This window comes from Triticum dicoccoides, chromosome 2A, assembly GCF_002162155.2.
Source record: "Triticum dicoccoides isolate Atlit2015 ecotype Zavitan chromosome 2A, WEW_v2.0, whole genome shotgun sequence".
Taxonomy (NCBI): domain Eukaryota; kingdom Viridiplantae; phylum Streptophyta; class Magnoliopsida; order Poales; family Poaceae; genus Triticum; species Triticum dicoccoides.
In genome coordinates this window covers 220,385,286-220,412,416 of record NC_041382.1, presented here as the reverse complement: position 1 = coordinate 220,412,416, position 27,131 = coordinate 220,385,286, and positions in this window count along the sequence as shown.

Below are 27,131 nucleotides of genomic sequence, written 5' to 3'. Positions count from 1 at the left end.
AATCGGAACATTTCCGATGTCCGAATATAGTCGTCCAATATATCGATCTTTACGTCTCGACCATTTCGAGACTCCTCGTCATGTCCCCGATCTCATCCTGGACTCTGAACTCCTTTGGTACATCAAAACACATAAACTCATAATATAACCGTCATCGAACTTTAAGCGTGCGGATCCTACGGGTTCGAGAGCTATGTAGACATGACCGAGACACATCTCTAGTCAATAACCAATAGCAGAACCTGGATGCTCATATTGGCTCCCACATATTCTACGAAGATCTTTATCGGTCAGACCGCATAACTACATTCATTGTTCCTTTTGTCATCGGTATGTTACTTGTCCGAGATTCGATTGTCGGTATCTCAATACCTAGTTAAATCTCGTTACCTGCAAGTCTCTTTACTCATTACGTAATACATCATCCCACAACTAACTCATTAGTTGCAATGTTTGCAAGGCTTAAGTGATGTGCATTACCGAGAGGGCCCAGAGATACCTCTCCGACAATCGGAGTGACAAATCCTAATCTCGAAATACGCCAAGCCAACAAGTACCTTCAGAGACACCTGTAGAGCACCTTTATAATCACCCAGTTATGTTGTGACGTTTGGTGGAACACAAAGTGTTCCTCCGGTAAACGGGAGTTGCATAATCTCATAGTCATAAGAACATGTATAAGTCATGAAGAAAGCAATAGCAACAAACTAAACCATCAAGTGCTAAGCTAACGAAATGGGTCAAGTCAATCACATCATTCTCCTAATGATGTGATCCCGTTAATCAAATGACAACTCATGTCTATGGTTAGGAAACATAACCATCTTTGATCAACGAGCTAGTCAAGTAGAGGCACACTAGTGACACTCTGTTTGTCTATGTATTCACACATGTATTATGTTTCCGGTTAATGCAATTCTAGCATGAATAATAAACATTTATCATGATATAAGGAAATAAATAATAACTTTATTATTGCCTCTAGGGCATATTTCCTTCAGACACCTGTCGCCACCGTGCCTCCCCGCCGCCAGGCCCGAGGCTGGCCCGCCCGAGCCGCGACCGGGCCCGAGCGCCCGAGCCCCCGCTGCCGCCTTCGCTCGTCCGCCGCTCGATGCGCGTCACCACCGGCCACCGCCCCGCCATCGCCGAGCTCACCGCCGTCCAGATTCGCCCCGCCGCCCGTGTGAGCTCCGGTCGCCGCCTCCTCGCCGAGCTCGCCGGCGACCAACTCCGTCGACACGCGAGTCGTGCCTCCCAATGCCAGATCCGGCCTCCCCGGCCCCGGTCCAGCGAGCTCCACGCCGGTCACCGCCTTCTCCCCAAGGTCCGGCGAAGATCCCGGCCGTCCTTGATCCGCGCACCCCAATCCAGATCTGGAAACCATAGGTTTACCTCATTTTATTCGTAAGTCTGTAATATTTTCATGCTCCCTTCATCATGTCATAACTTTGTGCTCCGTGGTCCATTTTGTGCATATGAGATATAAAAATGTTCATCAGGTTGCCCTCTTCATTTTGTTCCATTGCATCATGCTTGTTTGAGTCCATCTTGATGCCCAAATGACTGTTGCAAGAGTGCTATAAAATGTTGGTTCCTGTTTCTTAACAGATCTTGAGCATTTGTCATTTTTGCCATGATTATTGTGTGCTGCATATGAGCATGAGCTCTACATGTTTTTTGGCTATGCCATGCCATCCTTACAGGGGTGTATGCCATGTATTTTTTGTGATCAATGTGGTGACTGGAACAAGCATGCAAAGTAGCTCTCGTGATGTTGCTGATTTCAGCGACTTAGATTTTCACTAAGTCATTTCCCTGGTGTTATTTTTAAGCCATGTATTCATGTTGCTACAGAGTGATCCATGCTTCTTTTGAGTATGTTCAATAAGGATGATTTGGACATATGGTTATGCACTATCAATACATGTCCCTGTTTGCATTTATGGAGTACCCTAGCATGACTCAATCTTTCTCTACTTTTGCTATAAAATGTTCCTGGCAGATTGTTTATGTGTTAATCAATTTTGCCAAGGTTGTTGTAGTTGATCCATGCATGCTATGAGCTTGTTCTTGCTTTGGTTAGCTTCATGAACATGTCTTCTTGCTGGTAGTATGCTTAGATTGTCATGCAATACCTTGTGATGAGTGCACCAAGCTCGCAAAAAGGCCTTCATAATTCTGTTGATGCCATGTCCAGTTTTCTGCTAAGTCTGAATCTGTTAACGAAACTTGCTATGTTTACATGGGTGCCATCATATCTTCCGATCCTTTTTGGCTTATGGTTAGTAAGGGACTTTTGTTATATGCTTTGAGTATATTCATGACATGCCTTGCATTGCTATGTCATGTTCCTGTAGCATGTTGTTATCTTGCTCTAAACATTGCTTCCTGATGTGAATTCCTGGCATGTTAGTATTTTCACCAAGTCTCTGATGCTAATATCTTTTGCACTTTTGCCATGCTTGTTTGAACCTGCTATTGTGTGATTTAGCCGTAGCTCAGTGTTCATCTTTTGTCAAGCATCTTGAGTAGATCACTTCCATGTGCTTTGTTGCTATGTTAGAGTGCAGTAGCATATTTTCTTGTTGCTTTTTAGATGGCGTCGTGCTGTTAATCGCAGAATCGTGCCATTCTTGTTTTGCTTGCCATTTGCAAACCGTGCATCCGATTCTGGTGATCCTTATATCGATTTCGACCGAAATCAACTCATCTTTCCAGCGGCGCGCTTGGTTTGCCAAGTTGAGGCCTGGTTCAATCTTTTCCTTCTGGAGCACGCATATGCATTGCATATTACATCCCGCATATCATGTCATGTTTTGCATCATGTTGCTTGCGCATTGCACCGTGGTTGATCGTGGTTTCTTTTGCTTGTGTTCTTGCCTTGGGTAGAGCTGGGAGACGAGTTCCTGATCGAGTAACCCATTGAGTACGCTTACGAGGATCAAGCTTACGTCAACTCGAAGAACTTTGCAGGCAAGATGACCATACCCTTGAAATCACTTCTATCTTTGCTTGCTAGTTGCTCGCTCTTTTGCTATGCCGCGATACCTACCACTTGTTATATCATGCCCCCCATATTGCCATGTCAAACCTCTAACCCACCTTGTCCTAGTAAACCGTTGTTTGTCTATGTTACCGCTTTGCTCAGCCCCTCTTATAGCAGGTGAAGATGGAATTTGTTCCTTGTTGGAACATGATTATTGATGGGATATAATTATTATACCTTGTCTACTTTAATGCATCTATATACTTGGTAAAGGGTGGAAGGCTCGGCCTTATGCCTAGTGTTTTGTTCCACTCTTGCCGGCCTAGTTTCCGTCATACCGATGTTATGTTCCTTGATTTTGCGTTGCTTACGCGGTTGGGTTATAATGGGAACCCCTCGACAGTTCGCCTTAAATAAAACTCCTCCAGCAAGGCCCAACCTTGGTTTTACCATTTGCCACCTAAGCCTTTTTCCCTTGGGTTCCGCGGACTCAAGGGTCATCTTTATTTTAAACCCCCGAGCCAGTGCTCCTCTGAGTGTTGGTCCAACCTGTCAGCAGCCGGTGGCCACCAGGGGCAACTCTGGGTTGGCCTACCGGAATCTTGGACAATCTGGTGTGCCCTGAGAACGAGATATGTGCAGCTCCTATTGGGATTTGTCGGCACATTCGGTTGGCTTTGCTGGTCTTATTTTACCATTGTCGAAATGTCTTGTAACCGGGATTTCGAGTCTGATCGGGTCGTCCTAGGAGAAGGAATATCCTTCATTGCCCGTGAGAGCTTGTGATGGGCTAAGTTGGGACACCCCTGCAGGGTTTTGAACTTTTGAAAGTCGTGCCTGCGGTTATGGGCAGATGGGAATTTGTTAATATCCGGTTGTAGAAAACCTGACACTTAACTTAATTAAAATGAATCAACAGTGTGGGTAGCCATGATGGTCTCTTTTCGGCGGAGTCCGGGAAGAGAACACGGTCTCGTGTTATGCTTGAACGTAAGTAGTTTTAGGATCACTTCTTGATCTTTGTAGCTTCTCGATCGTGCTTTGCTTCTCTTCTTGCTCTCATTTGGGTAAGTTAGCCACTATATATGCTAGTGCTTGCTGCAGCTCCACCTCACTACCTTTTCCTACCCATAAGCTTAAATAGTCTTGATCGCGAGGGTGTGAGATTGCTGAGTCCCCGTGACTCACAGATTACTTCCAAAACCAGATGCAGGTGCTGATGATGCCAGTACAGGGGATGCGATCAAACTCAAGTGGGGGTTTGACGAGGATTCAGGACGTTACTATGTTTCCTTTCCAGATGATCAGTAGTGGAGCCTAGTTGGGGCGATCGGGGATCTTTTGCATTTGGGGTTGTCTTTATTTTGGTTCCGTAGTCGGACCTTGTTTGTATTCTGGATGATGTAATGATATATTTATGTATTGTGTGAAGTGGCGATTGTAAGCCAACTCTTTATCTCTTTCTTATTCAGTACATGGGATGTGTAAAGATTACCCCTCTTGCAACATGCCTACTATGCGGTTATGCCTCTAAGTCGTGCTCCGACACATGGGAGATATAGCCGCATCGTGAGTGTTCAAGTTGGTAATCAGAGCCTTCCCCGACTTAGGAGCCCCTTGCTTGATCGAATCGCTGGCATTGTTGAGTCTAGAAAAATGTTTTGAGTCTTATAGGATTATATATATCGGAGAGTAGGCTTCTTTTTACTACTCAGTCCCTTCCTCGCTCTGGTGAGCCCTCCTGACATAGAGTTTTGGCTCTTCTCTTCTCAAATCTCACTAAAAAAAATTAGGATCACGCAGGTATCTTGGAATCATTCCGATGGTTTTGTGACAAGAACATTGTTCTTGGTGCCTCCTGACATTTAGGGGTTTTGGCAGTGTCCCGGGGAGTTGACTTCCGAGGTGTTGTCGTCACAATTTTATCATTGCAGTTCTGGAATACCTGAGTTCGCTGACATCAAAAATCTCCTTGATGCAGTTGTTGGTAAGATAACCTCGACGCCACCCAGTACTGGGGAGGGAGTTCGGGAGTATTGCCATAACTCGTATAACGGATGCTTTTCGAAGGTTGAGGTAAATGATTTCTGAAGGTTTCTTGGTTATTTGTTGAAGGATGGATACAGCTGGATGTAGGATTTGCTAGTTTTGGGTGAGATATTATGCTTCTCCTGTATCCCCAACACCTGATTGCATAACCAGAAAGTTTCGGGAGTTTCATAGGTGGGAATTCATGTAGCTCTAGTATTTCTTCCCGCAGATATTTGGTTTGTGATTGGGTAATCCTTACCAATTATTTATTCATATCTGTACCTTGTTGTTTTATTCATCTACCTCTATCTAAGTGGCTTCTCAATTTATGGAAGTGTGATCATTTACTTTGGAATTCATTCGTTCATTTTTGTTCGAATGTTAAGGCTACATGATGCAATTTCGATCCATTGATTCGGCTTGAATATATGTCTTTCAAGATGCTAACGGATGTCACCCTCTTCAGGATGGCTCCTCCAACGCGTCAGAATCCGGAACCTCCGCCACCACCTCCACCTCCGGAGGCATGGCAAGCTGTCATGGCCGCCACCAACGCCAACACGCAGATGCTTTTGCAACTCTTGCAAGAGCGCAACCAAGGAAATCAAGGCCATGGCAACAATCAAGCTTAGTTTGCTACCCTCAAGCAGTTCCTCGCAAACCAGCCGAAGTCCTTCAGTAGCTGTGTTGAGGCCACAGACGTTGATGATTGGCTCATGCATATCTACAAACATTTTGAGTGTAGCAACGTCAGGTCTGAGGACTTTGTCAAGTTTGCTTCATTCCAACTCAAAGACCAAGCTGCTGAGTGGTATCAACAATACAAAGATTCCAGAGGAGGTTGTGTGATTACTTGGGATCATTTCCGCCGAGACTTCAAAGCTCACCACATTCCTGAAAGTGTTGTTGAGAGTAAGCGTGAGGAGTTCCGCAATCTGAAGCAAGGCAGTATGTTTGTTTACCAATACAACATCATGTTTCAGAGGCTCGCTCCCTTCGCCAAACAAGACGTCCCTGATGAGAAGAGCATGATTTATCAATTCAGAGGTGGTCTCAGAGAAGATCTGCAACTAGCTCTCGTGCTTTTTGAGCCGAAATAGTATGATGAGTTCTACAACATGGCACTAAAGCAAGAGGCTGCTCAGCTCAAGTGCGATGCTTCTAAGAAGAGAGTCAGGGATGCAACTCCTTCTTCTTCTTCAACTCAAGTGGCAGCTAAGCAGCAAAAGTTTTGGTTGCCTCCTCCTCCTCCGTTCCGCCAGCCTTATCAGCAGAAGAGCAAAGGTGGCAATGGATCTTCCCACCCACCCAACCCAGGCTTTCAGAACAAAGCTTCGTCTCATGCTCCAAGGTCAAGTGCTTCGTATCACCGTCGCTCTCAGAGGTTACGTGCAACAAGTGTCAGCATAAGGGTCACTATGCAAACAAATGCTTCAACCAGAGGCGTCTTCCACCTCCTCCTCCTGTGAGATCTGCCAGCAATGCAATGGGCAAGCATAATCCCAAGTTTGCAAAGGTCAACATGATGAACGCAGCTCAGGTAGAGGACTCTTCAGAAGTGATCATGGGTAACCTTCATGTTAATGATATTCCTGCAAAAGTTATTTTTATACTGGTGCATCACTTAGTTTCATCTCAAGACCATTTGCATCTAAGCATGAGTTGGCTTTCCAAGTTTTGCCTAGTCCGCTAGCAGTTGTCTCACCGGGTAAACGCATGAATGCTAACTCCATGGTTCCGGATGTTACTATCAAGATGGGTGACTATAAGTTTTTGTCTTCTCCAATTGTTCTTGGTGACTCGGATATTGATCTAATTCTCGGCATGGACTGGCTTTCTAAGCACAAAGCTTAGCTTGATTGTGCTGCCAGGCAGATTCAATTGACACACTCGTCTGAGGATGTGATCGTCTTTGCCGCTCGTGATGATATCATTCGACTGTTTTCTCTCAATGAGAAGGGTGAGTTGAATGCCATCTCTCAGATTCCGGTCGTTTGTGAATATCAAGATGTCTTTCCAGAAGAGCTTTCAGGAATGCCTCCTCACCGGCCAGTTGAATTCATCATCGATCTTGAGCCTGGCATGGAACCTATTTGCAAATGTCCTTACAAGCTTGGACCAGAAGAGTCGAAGGAGCTGAAGAAACAACTCGATGTACAAGAGCGTATGGTTCTGATCCGACTGAGTTCTTCTCCATGGGGTTGTGGTGTTCTTTTTGTCAAGAAGTAGGATGGCACGGACCGACTCTGCGTCGACTACCGCCCATTGAACAAGAGGACAATAAAGAACAAGTACCCACTTCCCAACATCAATGAGCTTTTCGAACAACTCAAAGGTGCTCAAGTATTCTCCAAGCTTGACCTCCATATGGGCTATCATCAGATTCGCATTCGTGAACAAGATATCCCCAAGACAGCATTCAGAACAAGATATGGTTCCTATGAATACATTGTCATGTCTTTCGGCCTTGTCAATGCTCCTCCAACATTCTCTCACATGATGAACTTCATCTTCAACCCTTACACAAATGATTTCATCTTGGTGTATCTCGATGACATTTTGGTCTTTTCCAAGAACAAGGAGGATCATGCCAAGCATTTGAGATTGGTGCTGGACAAACTTAGAGAACATCAGTTCCATGCGAAGTTTTCAAAGTGTGAGTTTTGGCTCGATGAGGTTCTCTACCTTGGGCATATCATCTCCACCAAGGGCATAGCTACTAATCCTGAGAAGGTGTCTGCAATTGTGAATTGGGAACCGCCTCAAAATGTGAAGCAGCTCCGTAGCTTTCTTGGGCTTGCAAGCTATTGTCAAAGATTCGTTGAGAATTTCTCTAAGATTGCAAAGCCTCTTCCCAACCTCCTCCAGAAGCATGTGAATTATGTATGGATGCCTGAATGTGACATCACTTTCAACACCCTCAAAGAGAAGTTAGTCACAGCTCCAGTTCTGACTCCTCCTGATGAATCCAAACCATTCGAGGTTTTCTGTGATGCTTCCCTGCAAGGTCTCGGTGCTGAGTTAATGCAAGAGAAGAAAGTTGTGGCCTATACCTCCTGCCAGTTGAAGCCCAACGAAAAGAACTACCCCACTCATGACCTCGAGTTGGCGGCAGTTGTCCATGCTCTTTTAACATGGAGATATCTCTTGTTGAGAAGGAAAGTGGACATCTTCACTGATCATAAGAGCCTCAAGTACATCTTCACTCAGCCCAACCTCAACCTCAGGCAGACTCGTTGGGTCAAAATGATTCAAGAGTATAATCTGAGTATTGAATATACTCTAGGCAAGGCCAATGTCATTGCTGACGCTTTGAGCAGGAAGGCTTACTGCAACAGTTTGATTCTCAAGCCCTTCCAACTGGATCTTTGTGAAGCTTTCCGCAAACTTAATCTCCAAGTTGTTCCTCAAGGATTCCTTGCCAACCTCCAAGTCTCTCCTACTTTGGAAGATCAGATTCATGAGGCTCAACTTCTTGATGCAATGGTGAAGAAGGTGAAGAATGGGATTGCCAAGAGCCAACCCAAGTACAAGTGCTATTGCCTTGATGACAAAGATACTCTATTCTTCGAGGATCGAATTGTTGTTCCTAAAGGTGACCTTCGTAAAGTCATTATGAACGAGGCTCACAATTCACTCCTATCTATTCATCCTGGAAGTACAAAGATGTACCATGACCTCAAGCAGTCATATTGGTGGACTCGAATGAAGCGAGAAATTGCTTAGTTCGTGAATGAATGTGATGTCTGTAGAAGAGTGAAAGCAGAACACCAACGACCAGCTGGTCTCCTCCAACCTCTTGCCATTCCAGAATGGAAGTTTGACCATATTGAGATGGACTTCGTGACTGGATTTCCCAAGTCCAAACGTGGAAATGATGATATCTTTGTTGTCATCGACAATCTTACTAAAGTGGCTCATTTTCTTCCTATCAAAGAATCTATCACAGCAACTCGGTTGGCAGAGCTATATACCTCCAAGATTGTCTCCTTGCACGGGATTCCATAGTTGATATCCTCAGATCGTGGAAGCCTTTTTACTTCTAAATTCTGGGACTCCTGCTAGAAGGCCATGGGCACCAACATTCGCGTCAGCATAGCCTTTCATCCTCAAACTAGTGGCCAAGTCGAGCGAGTAAATCAAATTCTTGAAGATATGCTCAGGGCTTGTGTCATTTCTTTCGGTATGAAGTGGGAATATTGTCTTCCATGTGCCGAGTTCTCCTACAACAACAGTTTCCAAGTGAGTTCGGGCAAGGCCCCATTCGAGATTCTCTATGGCAGAAAGTGTTGTACTCCTCTTAATTGGTCAGAGACTGGTGAACGCCAACTTCTTGGCAATGACTTAATCACATAGGCTGAAGAAATGTGCAAAGTCATCCGTGAAAATCTCAAAGCCGCGCAATCGCGCCAGAAGAGTTACTATGATAGCAAGCATCGTGATTTGGCTTTCGAGATAGCAGACCATGTCTACCTCCGCGTCTCTCCAATGAAAGGTACTCACCGCTTCGGTATCAAAGGGAAGCATGCCCCTAGATACGTGGGTCCTTTCAAGATAATTGGCAAAAGAGGCGATCTCGCCTATCAACTTGAGCTTCCGTCCAACTTTGCAAATGTGCACGACGTGTTTCACGTGTCTCAGCTTCGCAAGTGTTTCAAGACTCCTGACCGCACCATCAACTTCGAAGAGATTGATCTCCAAGAAGACCTGTCTTATCTTGAGCATCTCGTTGCTATCCTTGAAGAAACTGAGCACAAGACTCGCAACAAGTCTATCAAATTCCTGAAAGTGAAGAGGTCACATCATTCCGACCGAGAAGCCACCTGCGAACGCGAGGACCACCTCCGTTCCGAATATACGGAGTTGTTTCAGTCCTAGATCTTGGGACGAGATCCTTTCGTAGTGGTGGAGTGTTGTAACGCCCCGAATGTAACTTTCCATATTTGTATTCCAACTCTTGCCAATTTTGGCTCTAAGTTATGATATTCCCTCGTGGTTGGGTTTTGTCTTTGTTTTGCATTTTGTCCATGTCATGCATTGCATATCATGTCATCATGTGCATCTCTTTTGCATACGTGTTCGTCTAATGCATCCGAGCATTTTCCCCGTTGTTCGTTTTGCGATCCGACACTCCTACGTCCTCCGGCGCCTCCTTTTGTCTCTTTTCGTGTGCGGGTATTAAACATTCTCGGAGTGGACCGAGATTTTTCAAGAGGCCTTGGTACACTACCGGTAGACCGCCTGTCAAGTTTCGTGCCATTTGGAGTTCGTTTCATACTCCAACGGTTAATCGGGGAACCATAAAGGCCTCGTGTGTGTTGCAGCCCAACACCCCTCCAAAATGGCCCAAAAACCCATCCAAACCCCCTCCATCCTCTCGGCCGTTCGATCACGATCGCGTGGCCGAAAACCGCACTCCATTTGGACTCTCCTAGCTCCCTCTACCTATAAATATGTGCACTCCTCCGAATTTTCGGGCAAAACCCTACCCTAATCCTTCACCGCTGCCACTGGACATGTCCACCGCCCGCCGGACATATTCGCGCTGCCGCCCGCAGCCAATGGGTGCGTGACACCTGTCACCACCATGCCTCCCCGCCGCCAGGCCCGCAGGGCCTGAGGCCGGCCCGCCCGTGACTCGACCGGGCCCGAGCGCCCGAGCCCCCGTCGCCGCCTTTGCTCGTCCGCCGCCCGGTGCGCGTCACCGCCGGCCACCGCCCCGCCATCGCCGAGCTCTCCACCGTCCAGATCCGCCCCGCCGCCCACGCGAGCTCTGTTCACCGCCTCCTCACCGAGCTCGCCAGCGACCAACTCCGTCGACCCGCGAGCCGTGCCTCCCAGCGCCGGATCCGGCCTCCCCGGCCCCGGTCCGGCGAGCTCCACGCTGGCCACCGCCTTTCCCCAAGCTCCGGCGAAGATCCCGGCCGTCCTCGATCCGTGCGCCCCGATCCAGATCTGGAAACCCTAGGTTGACCTCGTTTTATTCCTTAGTCTATAATATTTTGATGCTCCCTTCATCATGTCATAACTTTGTGCTCCGTGGTCCGTTTTGTGCATATGAGATATCAAAATGTTCATCAGGTTGTCCTCTTCATTTTGTTCCATTGCATCATGCTTGTTTGAGTCCATCTTGATGCCCAAATGACTGTTGCAAGAGTGCTAAAAAATGTTAGTTCTTGTTTATTAACAGATCTTGAGCATTTGTCATTTTTGCCATGATTATTGTGTGCTGCATATGAGCATGAGCTCTACATGTTTTTTGGGCTATGCCATGCCATCTTTACAGGGGTGTATTCCATGTATTTCTTTGATCAATGTGGTGACTAGAACAAGCATGCAAAGTAGCTCTCGTGATGTTGCTGATTTTAGGGACTTAGATTTTCACTAAGTCGTTCCCCTGATGTTATTTTTACGCCATGTATTCATGTTGCTACAGAGTGATCCATGCTTCTTTTGAGTATGTTCAGTAAGGATGATTTGGACTCAATCTTTCTCTATGTTTGCTATAAAATGTTCCTGGCTGATTGTTTATGTGTTAATCAATTTTGCCAAGGTTGTTGTAGTTGATCCATGCATCCTATGAGCTTATTCCTGCTTTGGTTAGCTTCATGAACATGTCTTATTGCTGGTAGTATGCTTAGCTCGTCATGCAATACCTTGTGCTGAGTGCATCGAGCTCGCAAAGAGGCCTTCGTAATTCTGTTGATGCCATGTCCAGTTTTCTGCTAAGTCTGAATCTGTTAACGAAACTTGCTATGTTTACATGGGTGCCATCATATCTTCTGATCCTTTTTAGCTTATGGTCAGTAAGGGACTTTTGTTATATGCTTTCAGTATATTCATGACATGCCTTGCTTTGCTATGTCCTGTTCCTGTAGCATGTTGTTATCCTACTCTAAACATTGCTTCCTGATGTGAATTCCTGGCATGTTAGTATTTTCACTAAGTCTGTGATGCTGATATCTTTTGCACTTTTGCCATGCTTGTTTGAACCTGCTATTTTGTGATTTAGCCGTAGATCAGTGTTCATCTTTTGTCGAGCATCTTGAGTAGATCACTGCCATGTGCTTTGTTGCTATGTTAGAGTGCAGTAGCTTATTTTCTTGTTGCATTTTAGATGGCGTCGTGCTGTTAATTGCAGAATCATCTCATTCTTGTTTTGCTTGCCATTTGCAAACCGTGCATCCGATTCCGGTGATCCTTATATTGATTTTGACCGAAATCAACTCATCTTTCCAGTGGCGCACTTGGTTTGCCAAGTTGAGGCCTGGTTCAATCTTTTCCTTCCGGAGCATGCATATGCATTGCATATTACATCCCGCATAACATGCCATGTTTTGCATCATGTTGCTTGCGCATTGCACCGTGGTTGATCGTGGTTTCTTTTGCTTGTGTTCTTGCCTTGGGTAGAGCCGGGAGACGAGTTCGTGATCGAGGAACCCGTTGAGTACGCTTACGAGGATCAAGCTTATGTCAACTCGGAGAACTTTGCAGGCAAGATGACCATGCCCTCGAAATCACTTCTATCTTTGCTTGCAAGTTGCTCGCTCTTTTGCTATGCCGCGATACCTACCACTAGCTATATCATGCCCCCATATTGCCATGTCAAACCTCTAACCCACCTTGTCCTAGCAAACCGTTGTTTGGCTATGTTACCGCTTTGCTCAGGCCCTCTTATAGTGTTGCTAGTTGCAGGTATAGATGGAATTTGTTCCTTGTTGGAACATGATTATTGATGGGATATCATTATTATACCTTGTCTACTTTAATGCATCTATATACTTGGTAAAGGGTGGAAGGCTCGGCCTTATGTCTGGTGTTTTGTTCCACTCTTGCCGCCCTAGTTTCCGTCATACCGGTGTTATGTTCCTTGATTTTGCGTTCCTTACGCGGTTGGGTTATAATGGGAACTCTCGACAGTTCGCCTTGAATAAAACTCCTCCAGCAAGGCCCAACCTTGGTTTTACCATTTGCCACCTAAGCCTTTTTCCCTTGGGTTCCGCGGACTCAAGGGTCATCTTTATTATAAACCCCCGGGCCAGTGCTCCTCTAAGTGTTGGTCCAACTTGTCAGCAGCCGGTGGCCACCAGGGGCAACTCTGGGTTGGCCTACCGGAATCTTGGACAATCCGATGTGCCCTAAGAACGAGATATGTGTAGATCCTATCGCGATTTGTTGGCACAATCGGGTGGCTTTGCTGGTCTTGTTTTACCATTGTCGAAATGTCTTGTAACCGGGATTCCGAGTCTGATCGGGTCGTCCTAGGAGAAGGAATATCCTTCGTTGACCGTGAGAGATTGTGATGGGCTAAGTTGGGACACCCCTGCAGGGTTTTGAACTTTCGAAAGTCATGCCCGCGGTTATGGGCAGATGGGAATTTGTTAATATCCGGTTGTAGAAAACCTGACACTTAACTTAATTAAAATGAATCAACAGCGTGGGTAGCCGTGATGGTCTCTTTTCGGCGGAGTCCGGGAAGAGAACACGGTCTCGTGTTATGCTTGAACGTAAGTAGTTTTAGGATCACTTCTTGATCTTTGTAGCTTCTCGATCGTGCTTTGCTTATCTTCTCGCTCTCATTTGCGTAAGTTAGCCACTATATATGCTAGTGCTTGCTGTAGCTCCACCTCACTACCTTTTCCTACCCATAAGCTTAAATAGTCTTGATCGCGAGGGTGTGAGATTGCTGAGTCCCCGTGACTCAAAGATTACTTCCAAAACCATATGCAGGTGCCGATGATGCCAGTACGGGGGATGCGACCGAACTCAATTGGGAGTTCGACGAGGATTCAGGATGTTACCATGTTTCATTTCCAGACGATCAGTAGTGGAGCCCAGTTGGGGCGATCGGGGATCTTTTGCATTTGGGGTTGTCTTTATTTTGGTTCCGTAGTCGGACCTTGTTTGTATTCTGGATGATGTAATGCTATATTTATGTATTGTGTGAAGTGGCGATTGTAAGCCAACTCTTTATCTCTTTCTTATTCAGTACATGGGATGTGTAAAGATTACCCCTCTTGCGACATGCCTACTATGCGGTTATGCCTCTAAGTCATGCTCCGACATGTGGGAGATATAGCCGCACCGTGGGTGTTACAGCTGCGGTGGTCGGCCATGATGGAATGGATTTTTTCAAGCGCGCTCCGATGGATTCTTGCCATGGGAGGATGGTGTGGATTGGATCTAAGAATCCCCATCCCTTTAAAAGACAATTTATTTACCTTGCTAGGGGGCGAATGTAAAAACGCCTTGGCTCCTCGCATTCGCTCGACGCATGGAAGATAGCCCTTATTGGGCGCGGAAGCTAAGAAGTCTAACATTTATGGGAGCCGGGCACTACTTAGCAGATATTTCAGGATTTGGAGAAGAACCTGCCTTGCAATGCCGAAGACAATACTGCACGCCGGACTCATCGTCATTGAAGCCTGGTTCAGGGGCTACTGAGGGACTCCTGGATTAGGGGGTCTCTGGACAGCCGAACTATATCCTTTGGCCGGACTGTTGGACTATGAAGATACAAGATTGAAGACTTTGTCCCGTGTCCGAATGGGACTCTCCTTGGCGTGGAAGGCAAGCTAGGCAATACATATACGAAGATCTCCTCCCTTGTAACCGACTCTGTGTAACCCTAGCCCCCTCCGGTGTATATATAAACCGGAGGGTTTAGTCCATAGGACAACATACAATCATACTATAGGCTAGCTTCTAGGGTTTAGCCTCTACGATCTCGTGCTAGATCAACTCTTGTAATACTCATATCATCACGAACAATCAAGAAGGACGTAGGGTATTACCTCCATCAAGAGGGCCCGAACCTGGGTAAACAGTTCGGGACCCCCTACCCGAGATACGCCGGTTTTGACACCGACAGCTTGAAATGTTAAGAAGTGTGCAAGCTATGGTTGGACAGAATGGAAATCAGAACGGTCATTACTCAAAGCTATCAGATTTTCAAAGGACCAAGCCACCCAGTTTCAGTCAGATTGTTGACCCATTGGATGCAGACGATTGGTTGCGTACCATTGAGAAAAATCTTGAGATTGCTCGTACTGAAGAAAATGATAAAGTTCCATTTGCAACTCATTACCTTGAAGGTGTTGCTGCCATATGGTGGGAAAATGCAAAAGCCATGTGGCCTGCTGATGAAGAAATCACCTCGGAAAAATTGAAGGATCAGTTTCGGAAATATCATATCCCTACTGGAGTTATGAAGGTTAAGCAGCGTGAATTTCTAGCACTCGTCTAAGGGAATCAGTCCGTGCGGGAATATTTGCAAAAATTCAATCATCTGGCCCATTACTCCCTTTGTGACGTGGCCACCGAAGAAAGAAAGATTGACAGATTTCTTGGAGTCTTAAATCCGCAACTCCAGCGCACTCTCAGTATGTTTGATTTCCCAGATTTCCAAACTCTGGTAAACAAGGCTTTCATTGTTGAACGGGAGCACAAGCTTATATCATATAATAGGCCTGCCAACAACGACAACAAGCGTAAGTTTGAGCCAAAGAAGGATGGGCAACCAGTGCAAAAGGCCCGTACCTGGCAGTAGACTCAGGTGGAAAACAAGCCAAATTGGCTACAGAATGTTAACAAGACTACCACTCAAGTCAGGAATATTGTGACCAACCCCATGCATGAGGAGCGTCAGCGCAATAATTCTTGCTTCAGTTGTGGGCAAAACGGACATTATACCAAACAGTGCCACAAGAACAACAAGGAGAATGCCCCATTCAGGCTACAAGTCAACTTTATAGAGTCATGCCCGACCCAGCAAAACATTACTGGGCACGTGCATCATCTCTCAGCCGATGAAGCACAAGAGAACCCCGAAGTCGTCATTGGTATGTTTTCTGTAAATGACATACCTGCCGTAATTTTATTTGACTCTGGGGCTTCCCATTCTTTTATTCTCGGAGTTTTGTTGCCCAAAACAAATTTCCTTGTACACTTTTGGGCAAAAAATATGCTGGTACAAACCCCGGGATCTCTAATCAAGAGCAACCTGGTCTGCCGTGATCTGGAAATCAATATCAACGGAGTCTACTTTCCAACCTGTCTGATAATTATTGAGTCTAAATGGTTGGATATTATATTGGTTATGAATTGGTTAACCCAATATCAAGTTTGCATAAACTGTGTAACACGAGAAGTCACTTTGACCAGTCCAAATGGGCAGACTACCAAATTCTATGCTCGCAAGAATATACCCAAACAAGAATTGGTTATCACCGTTGTGGCTGAGTTGGAATTAATTCATGTGGTCAGCGAGTACCCTGATGTATTTCCAGAGGAACTGCGAGGCATGCCACCAGATCGAGAGCTAGAATTTGCAATAGACCTTGTGCCCGGAACTGCACCGCTATACAAGAAGTATTACCGGATGCCCTCATCAGAATTAGTGGAGCTAAAGAAATAGCTTGATGAACTGCTCCAGAAAGGATATATTCATCCCAGCTCTTCACCATGGGGATCACCAGCTATTTTCGTGGACAAAAAGGATGGCAGCCTCCGCATGTGCGTGGATTACCGCCAGCTGAATGAGGTCACCATCAAAAATAAATATCCGCTGCCAAGGATTGATGATTTGTTTGATCAGCTCAGTGGGGCTAAGGTATTCTCTAAGATCGATTTACGGACCGGATATCATCAGCTCAAAATTAAAAAGGAAGATATTCCTAAGACCGCATTCACTACTCGGTATGGTCTTTATGAATATACAGTGATGTCCTTTGGTCTCACCAATGCCCCTACTTTCTTCATGCATATGATGAACAAAGTATTCATGGACTTCCTCGACAAATTAGTGGTAGTCTTCATAGATGACATCCTCATTTACTCCAAGGGTGAAGACGAGCACAAGGATCACCTCCGAGCAGTGCTACAATGACTCTGCGACCATCAGCTTTACGCCAAATTCAGTAAATGTGCGTTTTGGCTCAAGCAAGTTGGGTTTCTTGGACATGTGCTATCAGCCGAAGGTATATCTATGGACCCAAGCAAAGTAAAGGATGTGCTCGATTGGTTGCCGCCCACGATAGTGACACAGATCCGGAGTTCTCTCGGATTAGTTGGATATTACCGCCGTTTCATTTAAGGGTTTTCCAAGATTGCTAAATCCATGACGGAGCTGCTCAAAAAGGATAAGAAGTTTGAATGGACAGAGGACTGTGAGAAAAGTTTCAATGAGCTAAAGATACGGCTGACAACCGCACCTGTATTGACTCTCCTAGACATTTATCGCAGCTTTGATGTGTATTGTGACGCCTCCAGGCAAGGCCTCGGTTGCGTACTTATGCAAGACAGCAAGGTAGTAGCATATGCATCTCGACAGCTACGACCCCACGAGGGAAATTATCCTACTCATGATTTGGAATTGGCTGCGGTGGTTCATGCGTTAAAAATTTGGAGACCTCATTGGAAAAAGGTGCCAAATTTTTACCGACCACAAAAGTCTTAAATACATATTTACTCAGCCGGATTTAAATCTCCGTCAACGAAGATGGCTAGAGTTGGTCAAGGATTATGATCTTGGAATAAATTATCACCCGGGTAAGGCCAACGTGGTTGCCGATGCACTTAGTCGAAAGCCTATCAGCTTAAATGTCATATCAAAATCCTTGCCTCCCGAACTCCAAGAGGAGATCGCTCAGCTCAACCTGGTCATAGTGGATGCTGGCCTCACTAATATTTTCGAAGTTACCCCCACACTAGAGGAAGAGATCTGCAAGGCCCAGCCAGCTGACATCAAGCTGCAAAAATGTGCCAAGAGCCCGATGGTAGGGCAGACCCCAAATTTCTCCAAGGACAAATTCGGTACCCTCCAAATCCGTGGACGGATTTGTGTACCCAATCAGCCGGACTTAAAGAAGAAAATCCTGTCAGAAGCACACGAGTCCTCATATTCCATTCACCCGGGAGGTACAAAAATGTATGAAGACCTTAGACAAATCTTCTGGTGGGATGGAATGAAGAAATACATTGCCTATTTTGTGGCATGTTGCAACATATGCAACAAGGTGAAGGCAGAGCATCAGAAGCCAGCCGGACTCCTCCAACCGCTGCCGGTTTTGCAATGGAAATGGGATGATGTTTGTATGTATTTCATTACGGGATTGCCTAAGACTCAGTGAGGAAATGATGCAATCTGGGTCATAGTGGACACCTTAACCAAGGTTGCTCACTTCATTCCGATCAGCACCAGATATCGAGCAGATCAACTTGCACAGTTGTATGTATCCAGAATCATCAGTCTACATGGAGTACCATGAACCATCACTTCCGACCGAGGTTCCTTGTTTACCTCCTTTTTTTGGTCCCGTCTCCATAATGCCTTGGGGACAGCGCTGAAATATAGTACTGCTTATCATCCTCGGACCGGTGGACAGACAAAGTGAGTAAATCAAATAGTTGAAGATATCTTGCGAGCCTGTGCTTTAGCCCAAGGACCTAAATGGGAAGATTGCTTGCCATATGCCGAGTTTTCTTACAGCAACACCTTCCAGACCAGTCTAAAGATGTCACCGTATGAAGCTCTGTACGGCCGTAAGTGTTGCACTCCTTTAAATTGGTCCCAAACTGGAGATAGCCGTATCTTCGGAACAGATCTCATGATGGAAGCTGAGAAACAAGTTAAGGAAATCAGGGACAGATTACAATTGGCCAAATCTCGACAGAAAAGTTATTATGATGCAAAGCACCGACAGATCAAATTTGAACCCGGAGAACGCGTATACCTCCGAGTCACTCCTATGAAAGGAGTCAAGAGATTCCAGACCAGTGGAAAGTTGGCACCCAGGTTTATTGATCCATTCCCGGTTATGTCCCAAGTGGGTATTGTTGCATATCAGTTGGAACTACCCGCTGAATTGGCAGACGTGCATAACGTGTTTCCTGTTTCACAATTAAGATGCAGCATATCCCCGCCTGGGAAAAGGACTGCTATGGCTGAGGTAGAATTGGCAAATGATTTGACCTATGAAGAAAGACCATTTAGAATTTTGGATCGGATAGAAAGGGTCACTCGCAGTAAAGTAAGAAGATTTTACAAAGTTCAGTGGGAGCATCACACAGAGTCAGAATCAACTTGGGAGCGAGAAGAATTCCTAAGGGCTCATTATCTAGAGTGGTTTTCCCAAGCAACCGAATCTCGAGGACGATATTCATTCTAAGTGGGGGAGGTTTGTGATAGCCTGATTTTTGCCCTCTCTTATTTGCCTGATTTTCATTTGGATTTATTTTGAAAGTTGGGGTTTTTGAATCTTTTCATATGGACTTAAACACTTGGGTACCCTTGGCTTTCACCCAAGTGCATCGTTCCCCTCTCTAATCATCATTCCCCTCTGATCCATCTCAAAATAATCTTGGGAATATTTTTCTTAAATGAAAAATATACATTTTTCTTCTCTAAAACCCTAGCTAGTTCAATGAGCTCCAAAGCAACCCTCATTTTTCTTGCCCACAAAAATCTGAGAAAATTCCCAAATATTCTTTGAACCCTAGGGCACCTTCCTAAGCAAAAATATTTCATCACTTTTTGGAATATTTTTGCTACAGAAAATATTTCTGTTCTGGATAGAAATGGTGGTTTCTACATCAACTACCATTTTACTTGCTCCATTGTGCCTGAATTTTCTTGTGCATCATCACCTTGGTGGATGATGGCTAGCCTCCAAAGCACAACCCCCAACTCCCAGCCATTTGACCACAGTAACATCTCAAAGTTACTGACCAGAAACTTACCTGGCGTGTAAAATCTTCTCTACTGCATCTGGAGCCAAACCAAAGTGTGGTAACATTCAAAACTACCACGAACAACATGCCAGACATGAAGTTTGGACTTAGGTCGGCATGAGGTCAGAGTTCACGCGGTGACCGCGTTCGTCCAGGCGTGCTGGCATGCGGCCGACGCGCTCTGCGATGCGCTCGAGCCTCTGTTGATCGCGTGCTCGCTTCCCCGCCTGCCTAAGCGTGCCAAACTTCGCCGCGATCCTCGTCCCAACGCCATTAACTCCCTCCTGGCGCTCGCCGACACCGGAGCTTGCCGCAGCGAGCACGGGCACTGTCCGGCCAACCCATCAGTGCGGTGCGCACTGTGCTCGTCGCCTTCTCCTCGTTCCTGTGCTCGTCCCCGTTCACCAACAGTCGCCGCGTGAGCTACGTTGCCTTCTCCCCCTCTCACTGACGCCGCTCATCGCCAGGCGCCATGGACAGGTGTCCATCGGCAAAGCCCGAAACCCCCTCTCCGCTCGCCTATAAATGCAGCCGCCCCCAGCCTCCTCGAGCACCATCCACCACTCCCACACACCCCACAAGTGCGTAGGAAACCGTAGACCGGTCGGGCAGGCCGTGGGCCGTCGTCCTCGAGCTCGAGCTCGCCGGCGATCCCCTCTGGTCGCTGTAGTAGCTCCAGCCCCTCCCAGGCCAGGGCGATCCTTCCAGGGCCTCTGCCTCTCTCCGGTGAAGCCATCCCGTCCCCCTAGAGCCCCTGAAGTTGCCTCTGCTCACCGTCTTCCTCATCTCCGGCGACCACCGCCCTCTGCCTCCGCTTGTGAGGTCGATTCCGACGCCGTCCGACCGCCCCTAGCTACGCTACAGGTACGGGCAGGTGCGCCTACATCCCCTCTCTTGATCCCTCCCTCTCGTTTTGGCCAAGGAGCCCTCGTCGCCGATAAGAGCTCCGGCGAAGCCGCGACCCCCCTCTGTTTCCTTCTCCCCTCCTTATCACCTGACTAGCGGTCCCGCTAGTCAGCCACTCTGTACGCGCGCGAAGCGGTAAGAGTGGTGGCACCCTGAGGCTTTACGCCTTCGATGTCACCCCCTAGTCTGTTTATCTAAATTCAAATTCAATTCAATTCCAGAGAGCTTCAAATAGCTATAACTCTTTAACCATAAGTCCAAATGAATAGATTCTTTTTGCATTATGTTCTTTGCAAAGAAATCTAGCAGCTCACCAAAAATGAGATTTTTCTGAGCTGTCTAGAATTTCTGGTGATTTTCAGAAGAGTACTTGATATTTTCTTCTTGTGTTTAAAATTATTTTCAGAGGGTGAGGCTTGTCTTGAGGATCACCAGAAGGCTTGTGAACCTCATCTGCACTAAGGCAAGCCACAGCAACATTTTCATGGTGCCATTTCAATATTGATGATTTTCTTACTTGAATGAAATGATTAATCCATGCATTTAAATAACTATTATGTTATTTATATTCTGTTAAGTGTGTGTTAGTATTATGCTTGATTTACAGAACCTTGCAACTAGCTTAGTTGCTAAAGAAGCTAAGATCTAATTATGGTAATGATAAAATGATTTGTTATGCATATGAGTAATTGCTTAAAGTTATTTCCTTGCATAAATAAAATAGTTAAATTTGCTAGAAAATATCATGTTAAGTGCTTATTTAGCCATTTTACTTAAGTTACAGAATGTTTGAACCTAACTTGGTTGGCAAAGAGAATAGGATTTGCTTGTGGTGATAGTAAAATCTTTGCTATGCATATGAGAAATTAATCGAAGTTATTTTCTTGCATGAGAAAATGATAATGCTTGCTGCAAAATATATTGTTAAAGTGAGAGTTACCCTGACCAGGAAAGTAATATAAGTTGTTGATGCTTATGCTTAGTATGAACATGGTTGACATCAGTCATTTTCGTTAATATGTGATGCATGTGTAGTATTGCATTTCATGGCATGCTATGACACTGGCCATCTTCATTTTAAGTTGAACCTGAATATAACTCAACTTGAATATATCGTTGACTGGGTCATGGTGCCGCTGAATCGAGATTTTCCCAGTGCAACCACATTTGCCTTTGTGGGAAGGCCTTGATTCGGTCCATTGACATGCCTCTGGTCGGTGCCTCCAACTAGGGAAGCTTATGGGCATGCTTACCCTGGCCCGGTAAACAGGCATAACCTTGTGTGCCTGTTGTTGAGATTATGGTACCGGGTCCCCGACTGGGATCGTTTTGGCCACGACGGCGGTCGTTGTGTCTTTGGTATACACGGGGCCACCCAGGACTAGCCCGTTGGGGATTGGGTCGGAGTGGACGGGAGAGTGTCATGGCAATGGAAGGGTTTTGTCGGAATGTTGTTGGTCCACCCGAATGGGAGTGCGAGGCCATGGGTTCCGTGGTGTGGGTATAGTGTGCTACCTCTACAAAGTGTATAATATATCGATAGCCGAATCCACGGTCACGGACACCTCATAGTAGGTCCCACCATGAGTCAACGTTTAATAAACCTACACACTAAGTATGAACTTTGCACTGATGATGATGGCGGAAAGGCCAGCGAGATGTTCGAGATCCAATATGGGTCGTGGTTGTGATCGACGTAAGGATCACGCGTTACTCTGGTCAAGACCATGATGGTGGTTTGGTTGTGATCACCGTAAGGATCACGAGTTACTCTAGTCAAGACCACGATGGTGGTTTGTTTGTGATTGCCGTAAGGATCACGAGTTACTCTGGTCAAGACCACGATGGTGGTTTAGTTGTGATCGTCGTAAGGATCACGGGTTACTCTGGATAAGACCATGATGGTGGTTTGTTTGTGATCCGAGAACGATCACGGTTGGTAAGTCGGTCCCGAGGGACGTCTATCCCAAGAGCATGAGCACAGCATGTTGGAACATTAGTGCATTATTAATTGGTTAAATATCATGATATTGTTTGTCATTATGATTATGCATGTTGTGAGCTTGCAAGTACATTCAATGTATTGACCTGGCGTGTCATGCCAGATTTCAGGGAAGTCACGTTGGAAAGGAGCGCTGCTCGAGTCTAGATCGTGTCCACATCGGTGTCCATGTGCTATGGATTTTCTGCTACGACGTTGTTCCACTGCCGTGTAGTTGTATGATCGAGGCCCCTTTATGTCCACTAAATAATGTACATATTGTTCAGCCGCACCGTGCATGCTGCTCGGCCTCGACATCTGTTGTAATATAAACTCTGATCCGCTAGCATAAATAAAGCGGTTGTTTTTTTGTACCAAGATGTTGTGTGTTGCCAGAAGACATGGTTTCTGGGCTGGCAATGCAGGGTAAACTGGTCGCTCTGAGCCGGGGTGCCACACGGGGAAGTCGACGTCGACCCGCGTGCCACCGTTCCCGCAGCCCCTCATGTGTAACCTCAGGGTTTGGGGCGGATCGAGCTCCATATCCCTAGCAAATGGCGCGGGAAGGCGAAGGCGACGGCACGGTGCCCGACGCAGCCTGATGAAGAACTCGCAAGGCTGTTCCCCGACGTGGCCCTCCATCAGAGGAGGCATCGTTGGCGAAGGCAGGGCCGGTGCACCGCCCCGTCCCCCTCTTCCCCGAGCGCCACGTTGGCCTTGGCCTCACCCCCTCCCCCTCCCTCTCGTGGTCGGCTCCGCCACCACGGGCTCTTGGGAAGGAGGGACGCGTTGTCGAGCAGAGACCCTCACCGCCATCATCGAAGGATCGGCGCCCCCTCTCACCATGACAGATGAAAGAGTGGAGCCGAGGTGGAAGGAGAGGGATGAAGAAAGATTGTGGGAGGCCATCCCCCTTCCCCCTTCTTATAAAGGGGCAGGGTCAGGACTCGGCCGCCCCACTCAGCCAATCCAACTATCAGGGGCGCAGGGAATCGAGGCCGACCCACTGCCCCAATCAGCAAAGGCCTGTTTCCCCGCCTCGCCATTCAAGGCCCGCACCCACCGCCTACCACCTTCAAAGCACGGGGAACACGTGGCGGGCAAGAAGAAACCGAAGGGATAAATGAGGTGGCTATTCTCCACCCCGTGGTCGTGGGGTGCGGGCGCCTTGAAGACCACGACCCGAGCCCATTCAGTAAATGAGCCGTGCCTCTGTGTTTTCCTCTTTTATAGGGAAGGCGCGAGCCGCCTCTTTACCACGATGTGACGCATGCGTGCGGAAACCGCCCCACGCACGACCCCCACGTCATGCATGACCTCCATGTCGCGCGTTCAACGCGGGTCGTGGGGAAGCGCAGCGGATGGGAAATTACTACAGTAAAACCCTGCCCCACTTGCCCGCGCACCGTTTTGGGCCTAGCCCAACAATGCGTCGCGCTTATGTGTGGCCCAGGCCCTGGGGCTCCTGTCGGTGTACAAAAGTAGGGGCTCTCCTTTTGCACCCCTTAACTTGTGCACGGGCAGTCAGAGCCGCGTCCACGGCCACACTAAGCAGGGCAGGGGAGGGATGCCTGAGCAATGCCAAGGCCAGAGGCGCAAAGAGAGCAAGAGGGCAAGGTGGACTCCCCCGGCAAGACTCTTGCCGGGGTGGCTTCCACAGCCTCGGCATGATCCTTGCCGGGGAAACTTACCTGACGCCAACAGAGCGTACCACCCTTGAGCCCAAGGTGTCCCCACGCCATATTGGAACCAAGGCTCGGGAGGCACCTCCGTGGTGGCATGCAGATCTTTGTAGAGATCATAGACACACAAGATCAGATGGAAACCAAAAGACGACGACCCTTGGCGAGATCCTTGTCGATGAGGTCCACGAGACCCACAGCAAAACCCTTGCTAGGGACGACCGCGGTGCTGTAGCGAGACCCTAGCCGGGCCCTCGGCAAGACCCTTGCTGAGGACGCCCGCGAGGCTGCTACCTCTTGAGCACTGTGTTGGTTTTCCCTTTAAGAGGAAAGGGTGATGCAGCAAAGTAGCGTAATTATTTCCCTCGGTTTTTGAGAACCAAGGTATCAATCCAGTAGGAGGCTACGCGCGAGTCCCTCGCACCTACACAAAAAAAAATAAATCCTCGCAACCAATGCTATAAGGGGTTATCAATCCCTTCACGGTCACTTACGAGAGTGAGATCTGATAGATATGATAAGATGATATTTTTGGTATTTTTATGATAAAGATGCAAAGTAAAATAAAAGGCAATGAAAATAACTAAGTGTTGGAAGATTAATATGATGGAATATAGACCCGGGGGCCATAGGTTTCACTAGTGGCTTCTCTCAAGAGCATAAGTATTTTACGGTGGGTGAACAAATTATTGTTGAGCAATTGACAGAATTGAGCATAGTTATGAGAATATCTAGGTATGATCATGTATATAGGCATCACGTCCGAGAAAAGTAGACCGACTCTTGGCTGCATCTACTACTACTACTCCACACATCGACCGCTATCCAGCATGCATCTAGAGTATTAAGTTCATAAGAACATAGTAATGCTTTAAGCAAGATGACATGATGTAGAGGGATAAATTCATGCAATGTGATAAAAAACATCTTGTTATCCTCGATGGCAACAATACAATACGTGCCTTGCTTCCCCTACTGTCACTGGGAAAGGACACCGCAAGATTGAACCCAAAGCTAAGCACTTCTCCCATTGCAAGAAAGATCAACCTAATAGGCCAAACCAAACTGATAATTCGAAGAGACTTGCAAAGATAACCAATCATACATAAAAGAATTCAGAGAAGATTCAAATATTGTTCATAGATAAACTTGATCATAAACCCACAATTCATCGGTCTCAACAAACACACCGCAAAAGAAGATTACATCGAATAGATCTCCACAAGAGAGGGGGAGAACTTTGTATTGAGATCCAAAAAGAGATAAGAAGCCATCTAGCTAATAACTATGGACGCGAAGGTCTGAGGTAAACTACTCACACTTCATTGGCAGGGCTGTGGTGTTGATATAGAAGCCCTCCGTGATTGATGCCCCCTCCGGCGGAGCTCTGGAACAGGCCCCAAGATGGGATCTCGTGGATACAGAAAGTTACGGCGGTGGAATTAGGGTTTTGGCTCTGTATCTGATTGTTTGGGGGTACGTAGGTATATATAGGAGGAAGGAGTACGTCGGTGGAGCAACAGGGGCCCCACGAGGGTGGAGGGCGCGCCTGGGGGGTAGGCACGCCCCCCTACCTCGTGGCTTCCCTGTTGGTTGCTTGACGTAGGGTCCAAGTCTCCTGGATCATGTTCGTTCCGAAAATCACGTTCCCGAAGGTTTCATTCCGTTTGGACTCCGTTTGATATTCTTTTACTATGAAACTCTGAAATTGGCAAAAAAACAACAATTCTGGGCTGGGCCTCCGGTTAATAGGTTAGTCCCAAAAATAATATAAAAGTGGATAATAAAGCCCAATAATGTCCAAAACAGAAGATAATATAGCATGGAGCAATCAAAAATTATAGATACGTTGGAGACGTATCAAGCATCCCCAAGCTTAATTCCTGCTCGTCCTCGAGTAGGTAAATGATAAAAATAGAATTTTTGATGTGGAATTCTACTAGGCATAGTTTCAATGTAATTCTTATTAATTGTGGTATGAATATTCAGATCCGAAAGATTCAAGATAAAATTTTAATATTGACATAGAAATAATAATACTTCAACCATACTAACTAAGCAATTATGTCTTCTCAAAATAACATGGCCAAATAAAGTTCATCCCTACAAAATCATATAGTTTAGTCATGCTCCATTTTCGTCTCACAAGAATGCTCTCATCATGCACAACCCCGATGACAAGCCAAGCAATTGTTTCATACTTCAGTAATCTCAAACTTTATAAACCTTCACGCAATACATGAGCGTGAGCCATGGATATAGCACTATGGGTGGAATAGAGTATAATGATGGGGGTTATGTGGAGAATACAAAAAAGGAGAAAGTCTCACATCAATGAGGCTAATCAATGAGCTATGGAGATGCTCATCGATTGATGTTAATGCAAGGAGTAGGGATTGCCATGCAACAGATGCACTAGAGTTTTAAATGTATGAAAGCTCAACAAAAGAAACTAGTGGGTGTGCATCCAACTTGCTTGCTCAAGAAGACCTAGGGCACTTGAGGGGGCCCATTGTTGGAATATACAAGCCAAGTTCTATAATGAAAAATTCCCACTAGTATATGAAAGTGACAAAACAAGAGACTCTTTATCATGAAGACCATGGTGCTACTTTGAAGCACAAGTGTGGAAAAAAAGGATAGTAGCATTGTCCCTTTTATTTTTTATTTTTTTATTTGGCCTTTCTTTTTTGGCCTTTCTCTTTTTTATTGGGACAATGCTCTATTAAATGATGATCATCACACTTCTATTTATTTACAACTCAATGATTACAACTCGATACTAGAACAAGGTATGACTCTATATGAATGC